Source organism: Cryptomeria japonica, chromosome 3, assembly GCF_030272615.1.
Source record: "Cryptomeria japonica chromosome 3, Sugi_1.0, whole genome shotgun sequence".
In the NCBI taxonomy this organism is placed as follows: domain Eukaryota; kingdom Viridiplantae; phylum Streptophyta; class Pinopsida; order Cupressales; family Cupressaceae; genus Cryptomeria; species Cryptomeria japonica.
This window is the reverse complement of record NC_081407.1, coordinates 225,882,647-225,903,803: the sequence shown is the minus strand read 5'-3', so window position 1 is coordinate 225,903,803 and position 21,157 is coordinate 225,882,647.

The following is a 21,157-nucleotide window of genomic DNA, read 5'->3' as shown; positions in this document are numbered from 1 at the left end:
TAAGGTTAATGGGAGTTTGTCTTCCTTTTCCTTGTTTTTAGCAATCAAACAACATAATATTTGCCCCTAAACTAAATTAGTTGGTCAGATATCTAGATCACACTCCTAAACCTTTAAAACCCAAGTTGCTCTATTATTCATTCCCACATCCTATTGAGTCAAGATATTTTTCATTGTAGGATTTGGCCCAAAAACTATTGAATGAGAGTGTAGAACATAATATCTGAAATGCTTCACATCTTTGACTGTACTTCAAATGCCTTCTTTTCTACAAATGAAAAATTCAGTTCATGTGTTTTGAGTAGGATGCTCATGAAGGAAATATGAGCTTCCCCATTCAGCTCATTCTTTTGTAGAAGAATACCAGACATTGTGTGTTTAGAAGCATAACAATACATGATAAAATGTTTCTTGAAATCAGGATTAATTAATGTCGGAGCATGAACAATTGTTTCCTTTACTTCTTCAATAGATTTTTTTGCTTCTTCCTTCTACTTGAAGATTTGCTTGTCACTCATCGTCTCTACAATATGTTTAGTGATTTCAACAAAATCTGGTACAAACCTCTCAAGAAAACTCACTTACCCAAAGAATGATTTGACACCACTTCTATCTGATGGAAGACTTAACTGTTGAATGACTTTTACTCGATCAAGATCTATCTTGATACCATCTTTCAAGACTATATGTCCTAGCAACATTCCCTCTATAACACAAAAAACTGACTTCTTCGGGTTGAGAGAAATACCATGATCCCTACATATTTGTAACACAGTCTCCAAATCTCTTAAGTAGTTTTTCCATTTTTTAGAGAAAACTATTAAATCATCAGGATAAATGACTATAGTCTTACCAATGAGGTGACCGAATGAGAGGTTCATTGCTCTTTGAAAAGTTTCTCATGCATTTATTAGGCCAAAGGGCATTCGATTGTAGGAAAAAGTTCCCCAAGGGGTTTTGAAAGTTGTTTTATGTTGATCTTCCTTTGCTACACTTATCTTATTATAACTAGAGAAACCATCAAGCGTAGACATAATCTCTGATTCGGCAACAGTTTGAAGAATATGATCTATTGATAGTAATGGAAAGTTATCTTTTAAGCTATCCTGATTCAAAGTTTGGAAATCTACACAGATCCTTATCTCTCCATTTCCCTTGTGAACCAGAATGGCATTGTCCACCCACGTGGAATAGTGAATAGGATAATTAATCCTCTCCTGGAGCATTTTATTTGTTTCCTTGAAAATAGCATCTACAACTTTGGGATTATAATTTCTTAATTTCTATCTAAAAGGGGTTTCCCCAAGCTTAAGAGGGATATGATGTTGAAACTAGCCATTCTTGAAATCTTTCAAATCCTCATAAGACTAAGAGAAAACATCCAAATACTTTTGAAGCAGTCTTATAAATAAAAGTTTTTCATTAGGATTGCATCACTTGCCTAAATTGACCATCTTTGGGTTGTTTTCATCACCTAAATTAAACTTTTCATAGTCTCTCGATGTGTCAGCGGCTTGGGGAAGATCTTATTTAACATATCTGTCATTGCGATCAAAGAGGTGTTCTAAGGATACGAGGCCTTTATGAATTTGGTTTCCCTTCAACTAGACAACTTCCTTTCTAGATTTTTCCCTTGTATTTTAACAAAACTCATTACAGTCATTTTCAAAACCTTCAAAGAAAGAAGAGGCAAACATTTCAGCATTTTACAAGAATTGGTTTATGTGTTTATCATTTCCAAACACTTGCTATAAGTTTATATTGGTGGGTACATTAGGATTATATACAAATTCAATTCTATAAATATTTGCACCAAATTCAGGATGTGGGAGCAACAGAGACCCCGACATTGCTCAAGAATCAGCACAGGAATTTTGGTTTCTAGGAATTGCCTCAATTAAGAAAGCATCAAAATGTTCAATCTCATCCTAGACATTATTAATATATTGTCTAAGACTTTCATTTTTTACCGAGAAGAGATCTCGTACCTATTTAACAATCAACTCTGCATCACCTTTGGCACGCAAAAATTTGATCCCCATTTTTTTTAGCTTGCTCTATTCCTAACAACAATGCCTCGTATTCTGCAGTATTATTGGTGTTCTTAAATTCTAATTTGAAAGAAAAATAAATCTTTTTTCCTCATGGTGAAATGAGCACCACTCTGACACCTAATCCAACTACTGCACAACTACCATCAAACTCCATTTCCCATAAGCCTGCAATAGGGTTCACTACATCTTCCGATATAGCTTCCATATCATTAGAGAAGAGAAAGTAATTACCAAAAACACATTCATGATACAATATTTGTGATTTTGGGTCATTAGAGGGAAAAAAAATACACTTGGACTTCGGTTCAGGATGAAGAATAAATTTCTGCTTACCAATTGGAATCATTTCCTCAGACCAATCCATTTAAATTTCTCCTCCCAAATCTTTGCAAAAGGTCTTGCTCAGCAACATTCCATAGCTTGTGGGAATATCAGCCACTAGAATAGTCAACCTCACTCTCTTATTAGGATATACTACTAGAGAAACCTGCACATCCTTGATTTGACCTAATAGAGGAATTTTCTTTGAATCCATTGGATAACATTCACCGAAGGTTTTAGTGAGCAAAAGGCCTAGCACTTTTGCAACTATAGAAGACATAATATTCTTTGAAGCCCTAGAATCAATAATGCAATTACTATGTTTGAAACCATTGATAAATAACGACACATATAATGGCTCAGGTTTCTAATCGAGTACTAATGATGATTCAAATGGTTCATTAGCTACTGTCTTTAGGACAGTACTGGACAATTATGTAGACTTGGTGTCATTTTCATCTTGTGAAGACTCAAGGTTAGTCACTGGTGAGTTGGTATATTGTGGCTGAATGGTTTCCCTTTGAACATATTTAACCAATTTCTCTAATTCTTTGGGATTCATCCTAAGGTATTCAGCAGGAGAAATCTAAATTTTACATGCCTTCCAATATTCGACAAATATCAAAAGAAGAATCAGGTTCAGTATGCCTCAATGTCTGAACATCTTGAACTCTTGAACCATTTTCCAAGTTCCAGTTCATAGGTTCCTTACCTTTATCTATGACTTTGGGAAAGATTGTGGTGCCTATATTTTTTGATTGATGCTGATCTCTAGTGAGGATGGCACAAGAAGGATCTTCAAGGGTTACCAATATGTCACCTCCTCTATGTGAATCTAATTCATACTTCAAGAAGTGTATTCTAGAGTCACCAGGTTGCCCATGGAATTCTTCTTCTAGACCAAGTTCACTTACAGTCTCACTTGTATTTATCATTTGTGTATAATGCACAATTTGTGGGCAAGAATCACCATCATGGTCATCAGTGAGATAGAAGACACACATAATCTCCTTATGTGGTGGAGCTTAAATAGCTAATCTTTGTTGAATTGAAGGTAATTGTAAGGCCTTATTTCCAGTTCCCATAACCTGATTTGTAACCCTTCATGTATGTTTGGATAAGGCTTTGAATAAGATGTACTAACCTTGGGTAAATGTCTTTCAAGAGTTATTACATGATTCATAAGTCTTTGTATTATAGGATTTGAGGAGGTAGAGGGCTAAGAATTTGACACTTGTATCTCCCTCTTCCATTTTCCTATGGTAATCAAGTTATCATCTAAATCAACGGCAAGTGTTTTTACATCATTCATATTTGCAACTCTTTGTTTGTGAATGAAGAAACTAATTTCTGATGGCATAGAATTTGTAAAGAAACATTTCAAATTATCATCTAAATGTTTTTTATTTGCAAGAATCTTATGAATAATTTTATCAAATTTGACCACGAAATCTCTCATAGATTCAAGAATTTCTTTTTTTAATTGTCCTAATTGAGCCAAAAGGGAACTCTCATCCTATACTATTTTGTATCTAGCTTCAAACCTAGTTTTCAAATCTTGCCAGTTTGTTATTACACTATTTGGCAAATGATAAAACCAATATGCAATGGTTGTAGCTAATGTTGGTACAAACAATCTTACTACAACATCTTTATGTTGGACAACTATTATACCAAATGCAACATTAAATGCATTTAAATGTTCATCAATTGTGACCTTCCCATCACCACTCAATTTAGGTAAATGATCCCTAGCTCCTTTAGGCAAAGCATTCAAATTCAGACCAAGATTCAGTGGACCTACTGTGGCCCCTCGAGGTTTACTGGCTGCCATTGGAAGGATGATATTAAGAGGTGTTGGGTTGATTACACTGGGTAAATAAACACTATGTAGGGTTAAGGCTTGACAAATGAAAGACATGGGAAATGAAAGGGGTGGAGAAGGGGGCCTACTCCTTTCCCATCTCTTGGGTGAGAAGGATGGCTGAAAATTTAGGTTTTGCAATTCTTGAAAAACATAATCAACTATTCCTTCATGCCTTCGAGACCTAGTGTACCTTCTTGGTTCCAACCTATTCTCAATGCAAAAAGTTTAAACTAAATTGAATGGATTCTTAAAAGTTCACATGATAATTCTTTGTATTTTGTACTCAGACAACTAATCTTGTTTGTTTGACTCCCCAGCACAGTCGCCAAAAATATGTTGGTTAATAGATTTGACCCTTTCTTTAATTTATAGATATATATCTTACAACATTAACTCATGAGTACCACTTATGAAAGAAAAGCAAATAAACCAACATTTGGGTGAACCAAATTAAGGTTCATCCTCTACATAAGAGTGCAACTCCTTGTGATATTTGCAATGAATTTTTATAAAGTTAACTTAGAAATAGACACACTTTTCATTAGAAAGCAAGAAAGGCCTTCACATTCATTCATCAACACAAAAGAATGCTACAAAAGATTTATTTTATAAGTATAAAGCACACAGACTTTTAATATTGCAAATATTCATTCAATAAACTCAAAATAATATAAATAATGATCGATTCTCACTCATGCCTCACAAGACAAGGGGGATCAACACTTTTCAAATAATAATGAAAATTATTTTAAATAAGTAAAATCAATCAATTCACAGACACATAAAGAACTAGTAAATGGAATGACAAATTTTGCACATCCGTATACATCCCAACAGAGACTACTAATCTTTCAAACACATAGATTTAAAGATCATGCCACAATAACATTTCATTCAAGTACCAAAATATGAGTTCTGAGAAAATCAAAGACAATCTTATATTTTCCTTTCAATCGAAGTTTTTCAGACCCTGAACAAATTTTTATTTATTACATATATAGCCCCCAAACCAATAGTTTGTTTGAAAAATAACCCTAAACCTTTTAACTCTAACCAAGAGTCAAAAGAAACTATTTATTTTGAACTTCTATGAAATTAAAATAAACAAAGGCCACAAATAGGATGACAACTCATCCATTAGCCGATCACGAATCTATCGTGGAATAAGTGGTCATTGATTTGTCCTGCTTTGCCGTGACACCATGCACATTATGCTACTCCAGATGTGTTGTTGAGAAATTCAAGATAACCTGAAAGTATTGGAGTCCAATGTGTAAGATGCACTACTTCCAAACCTCCTTGTCCATATTCACCTACATCACTTTACCTTTATGTGCTTCCAAGTGATCAAAGAAGACTGTCAACGTCGACTCTATCCGAGCCACTTTTGAAAAGTTGAATCTATGGTCAAATCTTTTGTTTCTTTCACAAGTTGTACTCTCTCTTTGAAGATCTTGGCCATGTCTGTAGCAGCTTCAATTGTTTGCCCATCCTCCTTCATGAGTTGTATATCAATGCACTTTAAATCTTTTTGCATTATGCCAATCAGATCTTTCAACCCTTCAAGTAATTTAGCAGATTCCTCATGGCCTTATTTGATGATAGAGTTTGTCCACTCGATATTTTTACTTGACACATAAAGCACATTATCATCCAAGTTTTCCATAAGTTTCTCAGCTAGGAACTTCATCAGACCAAACTTCTACACATCATTTATCCATGCCAAGACCACCACCCACTTGGTTCTTTCCTTCTCCCATGCAACAAATTATAGTTCTAACTCTTTACCCATGGATATGGCATCTTCATATAGTTTAACCAGGCTAGCAATGTAATCTAAACCCTATTGTACTATAAAATCAAGCCATTCATCGAATATTTCGGCTATCATGCAGCTCCTTTGGACCTGATCTAATAGCTTCTGCTTCACCGGTGATTTGGGGTCAAAGGATAGTGTCATCTGAGATAGGAGCTGAGGGTTTGGATGATGTATGGCATTGTTGTATTTTTCCATTTGGGTGAAAACCTATTTCAGTTCCGTTTTATCTTTCTCATCTTTCCAAGATCTGGATATCATCCTCTTTGTAGAGGATTCCAGATGTCTAACATCCACCACCCTTGAAGTAGCTCCCAAATCAATTTTCTCTATAGTAAAATCATCTTCAGTGGCCTTTCTATATCCCTACTTGAGATGGGATTAGCAACTTAATCTACCCAATGACCTTTTGCCTCACCCACTTCGAATATTGCCTGCCTTTTGAGCTTCTTGGGCTTATATATTTTCCTAAGGCACTTTCTCACCATATCCTCCATAGGAATTGTGATAGCAACAATATTAGGTTTCTTCCCAATCGAACCTCCTAGCCATTGAGAAGCTCTAGAAGCTTCTTTAGATGGTGGAGGTGTCTGACCATTAGGGGAATCGATAATAGTGAGGGTGTTCATTAGGTTTTGGCACTTCTTAAGGTTCCTTACCTATATCAACATCCTACACTAGAGGGTTACTCAACACTTTTTGATCCATTTTCACTTCAGTTCCTTCACCTGGATCCAAATCCACAATGATTTTATTCACCACTGGTTTTCTATTCTTCTTTTTTTTTTCCTCAAACAAGTAACTCAAATTTCTAGAGAACTCAGTGGGGACCTCTTTGATCCTCTGGGTTGAGCCACTTCAATAATTGGCCTTTTGTCACCTGCAATATCAACAATATTGTTAGAGGAGGAAGTAGGAAGCTGAGTTGTAGCATGTGCACCAACTGTTAATTCATGGGAAGGCATGATTGACCCCTTTCTAAATTTCTGATCCCTTAGCCATTTTTTTGTTCTCTTTATGACATCAAAGGACCTGCCTTGAATGTTTTCTTCTTCTCTTCTGTCCCAGTCAATTTCACGGATTGGCTATCCTTGAATCTTCTCATTGAATTCAGGATCCAAGACATCCTCCCCTTCTTCTTCTTGTACACTAGACACATTAATGGGCAGTCTCACGCTAATCACTTGTTATAAAGTGAACCTTGACCTTAATCTCCTTGTTACTTCCAACTCATCGCCACAATTTTCCCAGTAGCCTTTTAACTAGGTTTCATGAAAGAAATGGTCATCCACATTCAGATTTTCTACAACATATCCCATGCTATCAAACTTCCACCTAGCAATGTAAGGCTGCAAATTCATTTTCTTGAATTCTAACTCTAAGTTCAAAGCATCAAATACAAATTTACAACTCAAGTTCAATTGGTAAAACAACTCCAGATTTACCCTTTCTTCCTAACTTTTTCTCAATGTGAGCCAATTGTCTGCTTACTTAAATAAGTACATTACTCTCGAAGACATATCTAGGTAATTTGAACGGTTCACCTTCAAAACTACCCACTCAGAGATAGGTAAATCTAGGAAATTGAATGAAAAGGATTCCATATGTGCTAATCATTATGCAGCCCTTGTCAATCTCTGGTACAGGGCAATATCTAGAACAAGTATTAAGACATGTAGAAGTTGTACATACCAACAAAGTTTCTCAAACCCTCATGGAGCCTTTCAGCGACAACCTATTCCTAGTCAAGGTATTTCTCACTAGCTAATAACACTTGGATATAGAAGTACATCCAATCCTCCCAATAAAAAGAGTGTGAGTTCCCTTTGAATCTATTCAACAGTATGACAATATCTCACACTTATGTAATGAAGTTTTTTTTCTGGTAAGGGGCTTACATAAGCGGGACCTACCCTTTTGAATCTTTATAATCCAATTTTTGGCAATAAAACTTCTATACGTGTTGTTCTTCTCAGAGAAAAATGTATATGAGGTCCCAATTGACTAGTCTTCGTAAGGATCCTTATGAGGGATTCCCATTGCAACCATTATTGTCTCTCTGTTAATCTCCACTAATAGCCCGCTGATGCTAATCCTGATGTGCCTACTATCAAAATCATATCTATTCATGCATTCTATTACTAAATCTGGACAAGGAGCAATAATTGGAAAAGTAGCAGCTTCAATCAGGTTGCTTCTTACTATCCTCTCCATCAGTGAACCTACCCCAGGGATTTTAGCTCTCTCTAATAAATCTCCCAAATCAGTTTGTGCCAAATAGGTGTCACTCAACTCTAAAATTATACTAACCAGGCATGATGTATGATCGAGTTTTGGAAGAGTCGGCCTCATTGTGACCACTTTTACTTTTATCAACCAATTCCTCAACAAGACAAAATTCTATTCCAAAACTAAATATTTTTCGTACACTGTCAGACCTTCCCAGCTAAAAATACAGTGGAGGTAAATTGTCAAAACTCACCTATTACCACCATAAAATTTGTGAAACCCTCAAAAGAATGAAGCTAAAATTACCTTCGGCATCTCCAACCATATTGATTTATTCGAATGTGTGAGATAACCAGTGATTTGATGGGAACCTGATACTTTCTTAATTACACATCAACTCTGCACAAACAGTTTATGCTTTCATTATTTCTTTCCAAATTTATAATTTTAAATTGTAGGATGCTGGGAATATTCCTTTTAACACGCCACCTTCAGTGTTATTAAAGTCCTCAGAACCAAAAATTGGAAGGAATTTTTGAACCTTGAACCAACTCACAAGGATTTCAATAGTTCAAGTTCAATGGGAAGAAAAACAAAGAACTCTTCAACTTGCGGCTCAAAACAACACCGAGAACAAGCAAAGACCTTTAACAAACAAAAAGGAAGACTTCAGACTTTGAACCTTGAACCAAATTACAAATGGTTCAAAGTTCAAGTTCAAGACCCACTTAACAAATTTATGCTTGCTCACTAAATAAAATTACAAAGTCGTGCACTGTGCAAGAGAACCGGTTGAACCTTGAACCTTGAAATGACTCACAAATGGTTCAAGCGGTAGGTTCAATGGGATAGAAAAGGTGAAGCATAAAGAAAAAAAAAGGCGCATGTTTAAAGATAGAGAAGACAAAAACAAAGTTAAATGTGAACTATTGGTTCAAAATAAATATTGAAGTAACAATTTTTCAGAGAACCAGTGAAGATAGTAACATATATCTCAAATATGAAGGAGATAAGATATGAGTTAGTGAAGTGTTTGTAGATGATATCATATTTGGAGGAAATTATGACATGAGAAATGACTTTGCAAATGAAATGAAAAGTGACTTTGAAATGTCTCTAGTGGGAGAGAAAAAATTTCATAGGCTTGCAAATTCAACAAATAAAGAGTGGTATTTTCAGCACATGGTCTATGTATGTGAAGGAGGTATTAAAGACATTTGGTATGAGTGACTGTAAACCAGTTTGGACACCAATTGTTACATGATGTAAGTTGTCTAAGGAAGGTGATGCCACATCTATTGATGAAAAAGAGTATAGGTCAATGATTGGAAAATTGCTCTATGTTGTTCACAACAGACTGGATATAGCTCATGCAGATGGTCTAGTTTCTAGATTCTAGAAGAATCCGAAGGAAACATATTTGAGAGAAACCAAGAGAATATTTAGATATTTGAAAGGTATGGTTGAATATGGATTATCATATCCATATGAAGGAAAATTTGACTTGAAGGTGCACACACATGCAGATTTGATAGGCAATGTTGATGATAGGAAAAGTACAACCGGTGGAGAATTATTTCTTAGGGGAAAACTTGTTTCATGGAGTAGCAAAAAGAAGAGTTGTATTTCATAGTCTACTGCTGAAGCTGAGTACGTTGCTGCTTATATGAATTGTACCTAGGCTATTTGGATGAGGCACATTTTGGAAGGTTTCAAGATGAAGTTTACATAACCTGTAAAGATCTTATGTTATAATACCAGTGCCATAAATATTTTAATGAACCCTGTCTTGCATGCACGAACCAAGCACATTGAATTGAAGTATTATTTCTTCAGGGAAAAAGTGCAGAGTAAAGATGTGATCTTAGAGCATGTTTCTACCAAGGAGCAGCTTGCAGATATCTTTTCTAAACCTTTTCCTAAGACTACTTTTTATTATCTTAGAAGTATGCTAGGGGTTGTACCCCTTTCATGAGGTAGATTAAGCATGATATAGATTACATCAGTCCTAGAAATACTTGCAAAATTTTACAGCAGGATTGATGTAGAAGTGGAGTTATTCCACAGATGTTATTGATGTTGTACAATGAATTTTTATATTGCATGTTTTACTTTCAATTTGGCATTATTGTCAAAGGGGAAGAAGAACTATGTGATTATGGGGAGAAGAATTCAGAGAAAAGATGTATAGCTAGCTAGTAACTAAAGACAAACTGAAGACAAGCTGAAGACAAGGAGAATAATGGTAAAATATAAACCATTATTCCTATTCACAATGATAGCAATCAATGGTATCGATATTTGTATTTCCATCAATGCCTAAGGGGGAGATTGTTGGAATTTGCATGAAGATTACATTAATGATATGTTATGTTGTCATTGATGTCAATTAACTAGTAATGATATTGTTTTAATGTTGTTTTGTAACCGGTAGGAAGAACTAAGTGAAAGGAGCTATAACCGGTAGGTAAGTTCATGGAGTGAACCTTTATTGCTAAGTATTGGAGAGTTGAACCGGTAAACCCTACCTATTGTTTTGATAAACCATAATGAATTAAGTTTGGTGAATTGGCTATATTGGTTTATGATCTGATAATGAGCAGTAATGATTATGACACATATGAATATTGTATCAAGAGAGATTCAAATAGTTTTTGGCGTGTTGAGTTAATGTTTTTGTCTATGGAATGAGAAAGTATATTGCATGTAATGAAAAGCACATGATGAGTTACTAAGTTCGATGAAGTGGTGATCAAGGAGAGGTTGAGGCTTTCTTGAATGATGTGTAGAGATCATTATGTAATCCAACAGTCATACTTGAACTGACTTGTTTGTGAATTATTTTTTTATTGTGTTACCGACCTAATTGATTTGTTTATAAGGTCGATGAGTTGTTTTAGTTTAAGTGTTGGCAAAGTTGAGTTGAGTGTGTGGTTTCTGAACTAGATGATGTATTTCTAGTTTGAGTAAAGGCAGATGGGTGGGTTCAAGAAGTTGAGTCCCACTTTTGGGCAAAAAGTGGAAATGTTTTCCCCATTTTTCAAAAATTTTGTCGATTGATGTCAAAAATTGAGGTACTTCGAATTTGAATCTGAAAAAACTTTAGTAATAGAAAATGTAGTGCTCAGAGTCTAATTTTCAAATATGTAATTTATTTCAATACCCACATGGTAGAAAGTGATTTTTAGTAGGCATATTTAAAAACCACTTTTTCAAAATGCCTATTTCAAGACTATACCACACATGTGTACGACCACCATATTTTGATGTAAATAAAAGAATGTTTGCAAATCCTTCTAGAAAAAGATACCTAATACACCAAATATTGATGAGAATATTTTTTCTTTTTTTTTAATTGAATATATTGTTTTTAATTAAATTTTAATTGACTATAAAGTACATTTTCAAAACATCTGGTGTACGACCACCATTATTTGATGAAAATTTCATTTTATTTTTTTATCTTTTTTAATCTTCAAAAGAATTGTATGTAGATTGATGTCATATAATTTATTTTCATAAAAACCTAAAAAACAAAAAAAGTTATTAAAGTTTTACTAAACCTCACAATTTTACATTTAGGTACCCTCATTAATAAATAATGCAAAAATAGTAAAACTAATCATATCACTATGAAATTTACATTTATGAAATTAGGATAGTGAGAACTCTAATGGGTTTTTGTTTCATCAAAAAATACGATTAGGAAGACCTTCAAAAAATTACGGCAAGGCAGAAAATCTGGTATTCCAGTGCCTTAGCCATTTTTTTGGAGGTCCAAGCATAGGCTTGGTGCCACCAAGCCTAACTCGAAGCCAAAACTGAGGCGTAGGTGTGTTTCCCACTCCATATTTTATGAAATGGGCTCTCATTATTTAAAATTCAAAAAACGGGCACTCGTTTTAAAATTTATAGCACTTTAGGAAATGTGTGCCCATTTTTAGAAATGGGTACACGTTTTTAGAAATGAGTGCCCATTTTTAGAAATGGGTACCCATTTTTATAAACGTGTGCCCATTTCTAAAAATCGTGCACCCATTTCTCTACATTGTTCCAATCCTAAACGAGCACCCATTTTTCAAAATGTGCACCCATTTTATTTTTATGGTTCAGGGCTCTGAAGCTAAAAAAGTGCCCATTTCTTAAAAGATGGGCACTTGTTTCTAGTGGCAAACTCTTTTGCTCATAGACTTCGATAGAATTGGGACCCAACTTCTTGCACCCACCTAGATAGGAGCTTGAAAAGGAATTGAAAAAGTAAGTGCAGTGTTATTTCAATAGATCGACAAACTCATGTTGTATTCTAACAATTACAATAGTTAAATCCCCTAACCGGGAAAGCTCTAACAAGCTTGGTGTTATTTAAATCCTCTAACAAGGTAATTCATTAGCTTGGATTATAAATCCCTTACAAGTGTTTCTCCTCACAAGGTATTACTTATAACAAGTCATTATAGTAAATCCCTTAACTGGGTGATCCCTAACAGGATTTGTTCTTAATAGAACTTTTTGTAATAGCTTTAACAGGCTTGGCTCCTAACAGGGTGAACTTCGGAAGAATTTAGATAGTTATCTTGTTAGTCTCATCTCACCATGGTTTGTCCCATTTGGGTTTCCACATCATAAATATTGTGTCAAGTGGTGAATGTATTTGTGGCTATATTTTTATGGTTGATTTTCTTAACTACTTATTTCACTTTGTTAAGTTATAGTAACTGGTAACAATTTGAAATAAGGTTTTACTTATGTCAAGTAAAACTATTTGGATGATTGTGAGTTTCAAATTTGTTTATTGTTATTTTTTGTAATAGTCAACCAGTTGATCTTCACAGTTTTATTTTGAAAGAGATATTGCACTTATAGTGTTAATTTTACTGGAGAGGTTATTTCTGAGAAAGGTGAAATTTTATTAGTTCTTTTATCTACTAGTTCAGCCCCCCCCCACCTCTCAGTAATTGACTGGATCCTTGTTCTTTTATCATACCATCACACCTCCCTCCCCTCCAATCTATTGGACAACAGCTCTTGGTACCCATTGGTAACAATAAAAACACCCTTAGGATTCAGAGACCAAGCAAGTCTATCCCTATCTTTAAGGGAACTATAGCGTCTACTAGCCAAAATTCCATGAAGATTAGTGTAGTCTTTCTCCATACCAACAACCAGTCATTTATTAGGAACCTTCCACTGCACCATATCCAATTGCCCACACCTGTAAATAGACTTAAAGTTGCTCACCCTAGACCACCTTGCCTCCAGGAACCTTTGGAAAAGATTCACTAAATTAGGAAACTGATCAATAATGGGGGGTAGCCATCTCAAGAATCGAACTAAAAAAGAACCTCTTCCCCCTCTTAAAGATCCAAAAAAGTACTTTGATCAGTGCAGCCCCTTTCTTGAGAGTACTCCAAATCGTAGACCCTTTTCCCTCAAGTGGATATCTTTGGATTTCCTCCTTCCAGATCCTCTACATATACTTGTATGACAAAATCCTAGCCCAACCTCGATCCTATTCAACACACCATCTCCAATACAATTTTGCTGCCAAAGCCTCCCCAAATAAAAAAGACTACCTTGAGCCAACCCAACCCAACTGTTTTGGGCTGCACACTAAGTCCCATTTGAAAAGAGTCCATTAATAGGAGGATAGGTTGCCTGCCCATAAGAATTGCCTTGCCAAAGAATCCAATTCGTTCACAAACCACTTTGGGGCCACTCGGAGCATACACTTATAAATCATAAGAGCATGAACCACCAATTGGATCAGTTGAATCCACCCAGCAAAGGATAACCATCTGTGTATCCAATGTTCAACCTTCATGCGAAGTTTGTCCAGAATACCATGCGAAGACTCCCTGGGAGGATTAAGAACAAAGATAGGAATACCCAAGTAAGTCAAGAGAAGAGAATCGACCTGGAATCTCAAGATATGATCAATCCTCAACTGAATAATTCTAGGTCTTTTGAAGAAGAGAATGAAATATTTATCCTCATTGATCAACTAGCCGGAAGCAGCATGATACACATCCAAGACTTTACGCATATTTAGAGCTTCTTTGATCCTAGCTAGTCTCATCAGGGCCGTATCATCCAAAAACTACAAATGGGACTGAGGAGGTATGTCAATACCCCAACTCCAAACATGAATAATACCCAGTCCCACATTATATGTAATCAATCTCCACAGACCCTTAGCTAGAAGAATGACTAAGTATAGGGAAAGAGGGTCTTCTGACGAAGACCCTTGGATGAACCAAATAACTCAGTATGACCTCGGTTAATTAGCACAGAGAATGATGGTAGACAAAAAAAACAACTTGTAACCCATTGGATCCATTCGTCAGCAAAACCAAAGGCCCTAAGAATATTCTAGAGAAAGTACCAACGGACTCTATCATAATCCTTTGCCATGTCCATCTTGATAAACATAGCTTTTTCCTTGGAAGCTCTCATAGAATGAATGGTATCAATAGCAATGACCACTCCATCCATGATTTGACGATTCACAAAACCTACTCTGCTCTTCAGAAATGATACCCCCAAGCCAATTCTTCAACCTTTCCACTATTAGCTTAGAAATAATCTTATAAATCATATTATAGAGAGATATATGGCGAAATTGGCCTTACCAGTCAACCCCATCACACTTGGGGACAACCACAATGAAAGTCTCATTAAAAGCTCAAATCATCTACTTATTCCTCTAGGACTCTTGGACCACCTCCAATAAGTCCAATTTGATAATATCTAAGAATTATTGATGGAACTCAATCAAAAACCCATCTGGTCCAGGAGCCTTCCCCTTCTTCATGTGCAAAATAATTCTCTCAAGTTCATCAAACAAAATGGGTCCCATAGGCTGCTAATTCATCTCCCTAGTAACTGGAGAAGGAATACAAAGAAGAACTTGATTTTCCTCTTCCGATTCCCCCTAAGAATCCTCAATAAAAATGGATTGGAAATACTACATAGACTCCCTATAAATCTCTTGCAAGGATAAACACTGCACACCTCTATCATAAAACAGAACAACAATGAAATTTCCATGTCTTCTTGTTTTCACTAAACTGAAAAAGAATGCATTATTCTTATCCCCCGCTTGAAGCCAATCAATACGAGCTCTATGTTTCTAGTATATTTTCTCCCTAAGCTCCCACTCCTCTAAATCGTTGACTGCCCAAACTTCCTCCATAAGCAAGGCTTCTGACAATCCATGCTCTCTTATCTCTCTAGTAATTCCATTCAACTCTAATTGAGAAGATGTCTTACCATGAAAAATACTACCAAACATTGAAGATTACACCATTTAAGATGAAACTTAACAAATTTTAGCTCCTTGGCAAAAGCATACATAGCAGTGCAAAAGGCTGGGCTCCCTTTCTTCCACCACTCCATAACATGATCCTACAAATAAGAATCTTGCAACCACATAAGCTAGAATTTGAATGGAGTGCGAGTGACCCGAGCAGAAGAAGAGACCAATTTGATGGGCTAGTGGTCCAAACCTCTACAATATGAAATCTCAAAGCATGTGGACCATCCCCGACCAACCTAAAAACTACAAACCAAAAAGCAATCCAACCTCTCCGCAATCCAATACTCCCCTATCCTCCTTTTGTTCCAAGTGAACAAACTATTACCAAGCTTGATGTCAATAATATTCAAGGTTGATATACTATCTGGAAGAAGGAAGGAAGAAGGCTCCAACTACATAACACCACCCTTCTTCTCACTTAACTCTAAGATGGCATTGAAATTACCCTCCATAATCCATAGATGAAAAGGAAAAAACACATGCATAAAAGTAATATGAGACCAAAAATTCTGCTTACCCTCAAGATCACTGAGGGCATAAATGTTAGTGAGCAAGATATATTCCCGAGTCGCAAGACTAGAGGCAACTCCAGAAAAAAATGATTTGGAAGAAACCCACCATATAGGATAAATCCTCAAGGGGTTTGAAAGAAAGGCCACACCTAAAGAGGGGATAAATGCCATAATACATTTCCATTTGCCTCTCCACGATACCTTTGGCACCAAACCCAAAATAATTTCCACAGATAATTTAGTTTCCTGGAAGAAAAGGACATCAAGAGAATGACTCCTTATCAATTCTCGAATAGTTTTTTGTCTAGGCCCACTATTTAATCCCCTCACATTCTATGATAGCATAATCATTTTGAGGGATTAGAAAAATGAGAATCTAGAGACTTTACTGACCCTAACTCAACCAAATTATCTCCCATCAATTTGATCTTCTCCAAGTCCTTCTTCCTGCCAATATTTGAAATCTTCTCCGTTGCTCCTTTTTTAATGTCTTTCTGAAGAAGACCCAAATGTAAAGAGATTAGTGGACAATAAATAAATCATCTTAGCAATCTAATAATATTTTAATATTTTATTTAAATATTAAGTTTTAGTTTTTTAAAACTTCAAATTAAATTTGATGTTGTGAAAAAGGGATTACTGGACAATAAAGAAATCATGTTAGTAAAATTTCAACCATAAGAATAACATGAAAATGAATATATTTGAAATTATATCAGGAAAGATTAATAATAAAGCAAAGAGGAAAGAAAAAAACAAGACAACTCTAATACTCCCTCCCTACGGTTGATGATGTTGGTTGTTCCTTGTTCCTCTCTTCTCCAAGTCCCAAATGAGTGTAGCTGTCAACTTTTAGCACTATCCATGGATGCCATATGAAGATTCAAGATGGTTGTCAATGAAAACAAATGCTTATGCAAATGTAAAATATTTTCTACGAGAAAGATCCTAATTAATGCCTATGTGAATTTTACTATATAAACAATGCTCAAATTATTTCCTCTTCCTCTTTTTTGCTTGGGGAATGAGGTCCTTTCATAGGTAAAACTGTTGATTGAATGGCCAAGATTGAGTGGGCTTGTGAAGGGCCAAGATTGATGGGTTTGGGATCCATGTGATGGCTTTCAACCCAATCTCATGATGGAAAGTGTCAACATGAGATGGCATGAGGGTTACCCTAGGAGGGTTTAGTTAGGCTTGAGTTAGTGGATAAAAGCTTTTATCCAATGGATAATGCTTTTATCTAATGGATAAAATCTTTGGTTGGCCTTGAGTTAGTGGTTAAAAGATTTTATCCAATGGATAATGCTTTTATCCAATGGATAAACTATTATGCAAGAGTTAGTGAAGATTACCATGGTCAAAGAAATAAATATTTGAAGAGACTCATGAGTTAAATGAGGGTTGAGTTAGAGAGAGAGTCTCTAATCATGTGGGGAGATTGAGTTAACCATTAAGGGTTATGTTAGATTCATAAATTCTTTGAAAGACTTTGGTTGTTAACTTGTTGAAGAATAAAAGCCTTTAATACATTTCAAAGACTTTGAGGTATTTTTGAGAAGTGATCTTTGTTTAGGAATGTGCAAATGATTAGAGAGGAGGATTAGGCTAACTAGAAGGGGTTAGAAGAGTCTAGAAAAAAGTTATTGAGCAAGTGGGTGAGGATAAAAGAGGATTTTAATTAAAATAAAATTCATTTATTTCAACTAAAATTATGCAACTTATATTTGTAGGAGAATGCAAGTGGGAGGGTTTTAGAGATTTAAATAAATAATCATTAATTTAAATGTGGAGAGGGGTTAATTAAATAAATATGTCAGAATATGGTTTAATGAATTAATTTAAATAAATTCAATAATTTATTTATTTAATAGGAGAAGAGATTCAAGATGAATTAATTAAATATTAATTTAATTAAATATTGATTGATGGTTTAAACAATCAAACAAATACTAAATATACATTCAATTAAGTGGACAGATTTGGATGTCTACAAAATTGATTAGAGATAAAAGCTTTCAACTTTAGACTCCTTAATAGCGAGGATATTTTATTCTTAAAACCTCATGAACAATACACAAATTTTAAATAATCTAAAATCTCTTTTAAAAAGAATTCTAAATCATTTTGCATTATCATTAAAATTAAAATAGACCTTTGCCAGCAATGTGTTCGATTGCACCTAAAATTTTCATGAATTTCATGGGGAATAAGCGAAATGCTACCAATACTTCCTTTATTTTCTTGCAAATTGATACTAGGAGAGTGTCTTTCGCACTCTGCTTTGCTTACAAAGATGACATGAGGGTTACCCTAGGAGGGTTTGGCTAGGCTTGAGTTAGTGGATAAACTCTTGTGCAAGAGTTAGGGTTACCCTAGGAGGGTTTGGCTAGGCTTGAGTTAGTGGATAAAATCTTGTGCAAGATTTAATGGATATAACCATGGTAAAAGAAAAAAATTCTTGAAGAGACTCATGAGTTAAATGAGGGTTGAGTTAGAGAGAGAGTCTCTAACCATGTGGAGAGGTTGAGTTAACCATTAATGGTTATGTAAGAGTCATAAAGGCTTTGAAAGACTTTGGGGATTAGCTTGTTGAAGAATAAAATCCTTTAATTCATTTCAAATACTTTGAGGAATTTTTGAGAAGTGATATTTGTTTAGGAATGTGCAAATGATTAGAAAGGGAGATTAGGATTATTAGAAGGGGTTAGAAGAGTCTAGAAGGGGGTTAGAAGAGTCTAGAAGAAAGTTAGTGAGCAAGTCTGTGAGAAATGTTTCTTATATATTTTATGATCATAAATCTAATTAAATCCTAGCTCTAATATATATTATTTAATGGAATATAAATGTTACTTATATATTTTATGATCATAGACCTAATTGAACCCAACTCTAATTTATTTAATGGAATATAAATGTTACGTATATATTTTATGATCATAAACTATATTCCATAATTTAGCACTAACTATAGAAATCAAATAGAAATGTTACTTATATATCTATAAACAATTTAGAAAGTTTATATTTAAACTTGATTTACGTAAAAAAAAATTTGGCATTTTTTTCTATTCCATTAAATTCTAACTCTAATGTTAACGTTATAGTTGGTTATAGTTAGGTTTCAATTATGATCACATTTCATTTCTTTTAACCTTAACTATAACCTTAACCCTAACTCATATATTTCCCTAATTAAATCCAAGATTTATTATACAACTGGACACCTAACACCATGCTTTATCCTTAGCCCATAGCCCAATTTGAATTGTAACACTAACTCTAATGTTAATTGAATCCTAATTGAAGTTTAATAAAAACCTTAATTCTATTTGAACCCTAACCTTAGCACTAATTTTATTTAAATCCCATAAGTAATCTTAAGTAATAACCTAGAATAAGAACCCTAATTGTAGGCTACCCTAACACTAACATAGCCTTAACCCTAACCTCAATCTAGTCATAATTGAACCTAATCCTAATTAAACTCTAACCTTAATTAAACAGTAACCTTATTCTAATTGAATCCTAACCCTAATTGAACTCTTCATCTAGCTATAATTGAACACTCCCATGATTGTAATCTAACTCTAATTAACTAACTCCAACTCAAATATTTACCTCTAATTGAACCCCAATATGACCTAACCTTAACATTAGCCCTAACTATGCTTGAACCATAATGCTAATTGAATTATAACTCTAACATTTTTTTAATGCTAGCCATAAATCAAATATTATTCCTATAACCCTTATTAAAGCCTAACCATAACCCTCAAAAAGTTAGATTTGTAACCCTAACCCTTAATGAATCCTACATCTAGCCCTAACTTAACCTTAAAACTAATTAAACCCTAACCATTATTATATCATAGCCCTAACCCTAATTGAACATTAATCTTAAGTTTTAGTAAACCTTAAATCCTAGCTTTTATATATATATATATATATATAGAGAGAGAGAGAGAGAGAGAGAGAGATCCTTCTCCAGGTCTATTACACTTTAAGCTTCACTAAATAAAATCAAACCCAAATTATAAACTAAATCAAATTCTAACTCTAACACTAACACTAAATTAAATTGAACCCTTTCCCTAAACCTCTTTTTGTGTATCTCGAGATCTCGAGTATCTTTACTTAAAAATATTATGAATCCATATGTAGGACAATAATCACAATAAAGAATCCCTAATTATTGTAATATTATTTGAACCCTAGCTATAATACTAATTGAATGTTAACTATAAATTAATACAAACCTTAATTCTATTTGAACCCTAACCTTGAATAAGAACCGTAATTGTACGCTACCCTAACACTAATATAGCCTTAACCCCAATCTCAATCTAGTCATAATTGAACCTAATCCCAATTAAACTCTACCCTTACAATGATGTAAATATAAACCCTAACCATTAATCTAACCATAACAATGATGTAAACTCTAACTATAATCCTACCCCTATACAACAATATATAATTTGAAATTAATTTATGTCATGTCTTTCAATTGATATATATCTCTCTCCTTATTCTATATATATTATTAAATATATTTAAGCTAATGCATTATTATTAAACTTAAAATAGACTTTGCCAGCAACGTGTCCTATTGCATATAAAATTTTCACGAATTTCGTGGGGAATAAATATTTGATCACATATATATTAAATGAATGTATAAGAAGTGAACTGCTACCATTAAATTTTTTCGCCCTGATTTTAGCTCCCCATTTTTATGTACATGGATGGCTGAGGCGTGTCATTCACAAATTTGATTTGGTCATAAATGTTTGCCATTTTACTATTAAATAGAATCTTTAAAAATATCACATATGATAAATTTTGTGCTACTAAAACAATGCCAGTTACAGAGAAAGTTAACTATATAATACCCAATTTATGGGGCAAAATAACGTATCGCTGGATTATCGAAAGCATAAAACAGCAAAGGAAAAGGAGGTTCGATTTGTGTGTGAAGGAGCGATGGGTTATCTAGTGTTAAACGTTGCAGTAGTCCTGGTTTTGGTAATAAACTATGGC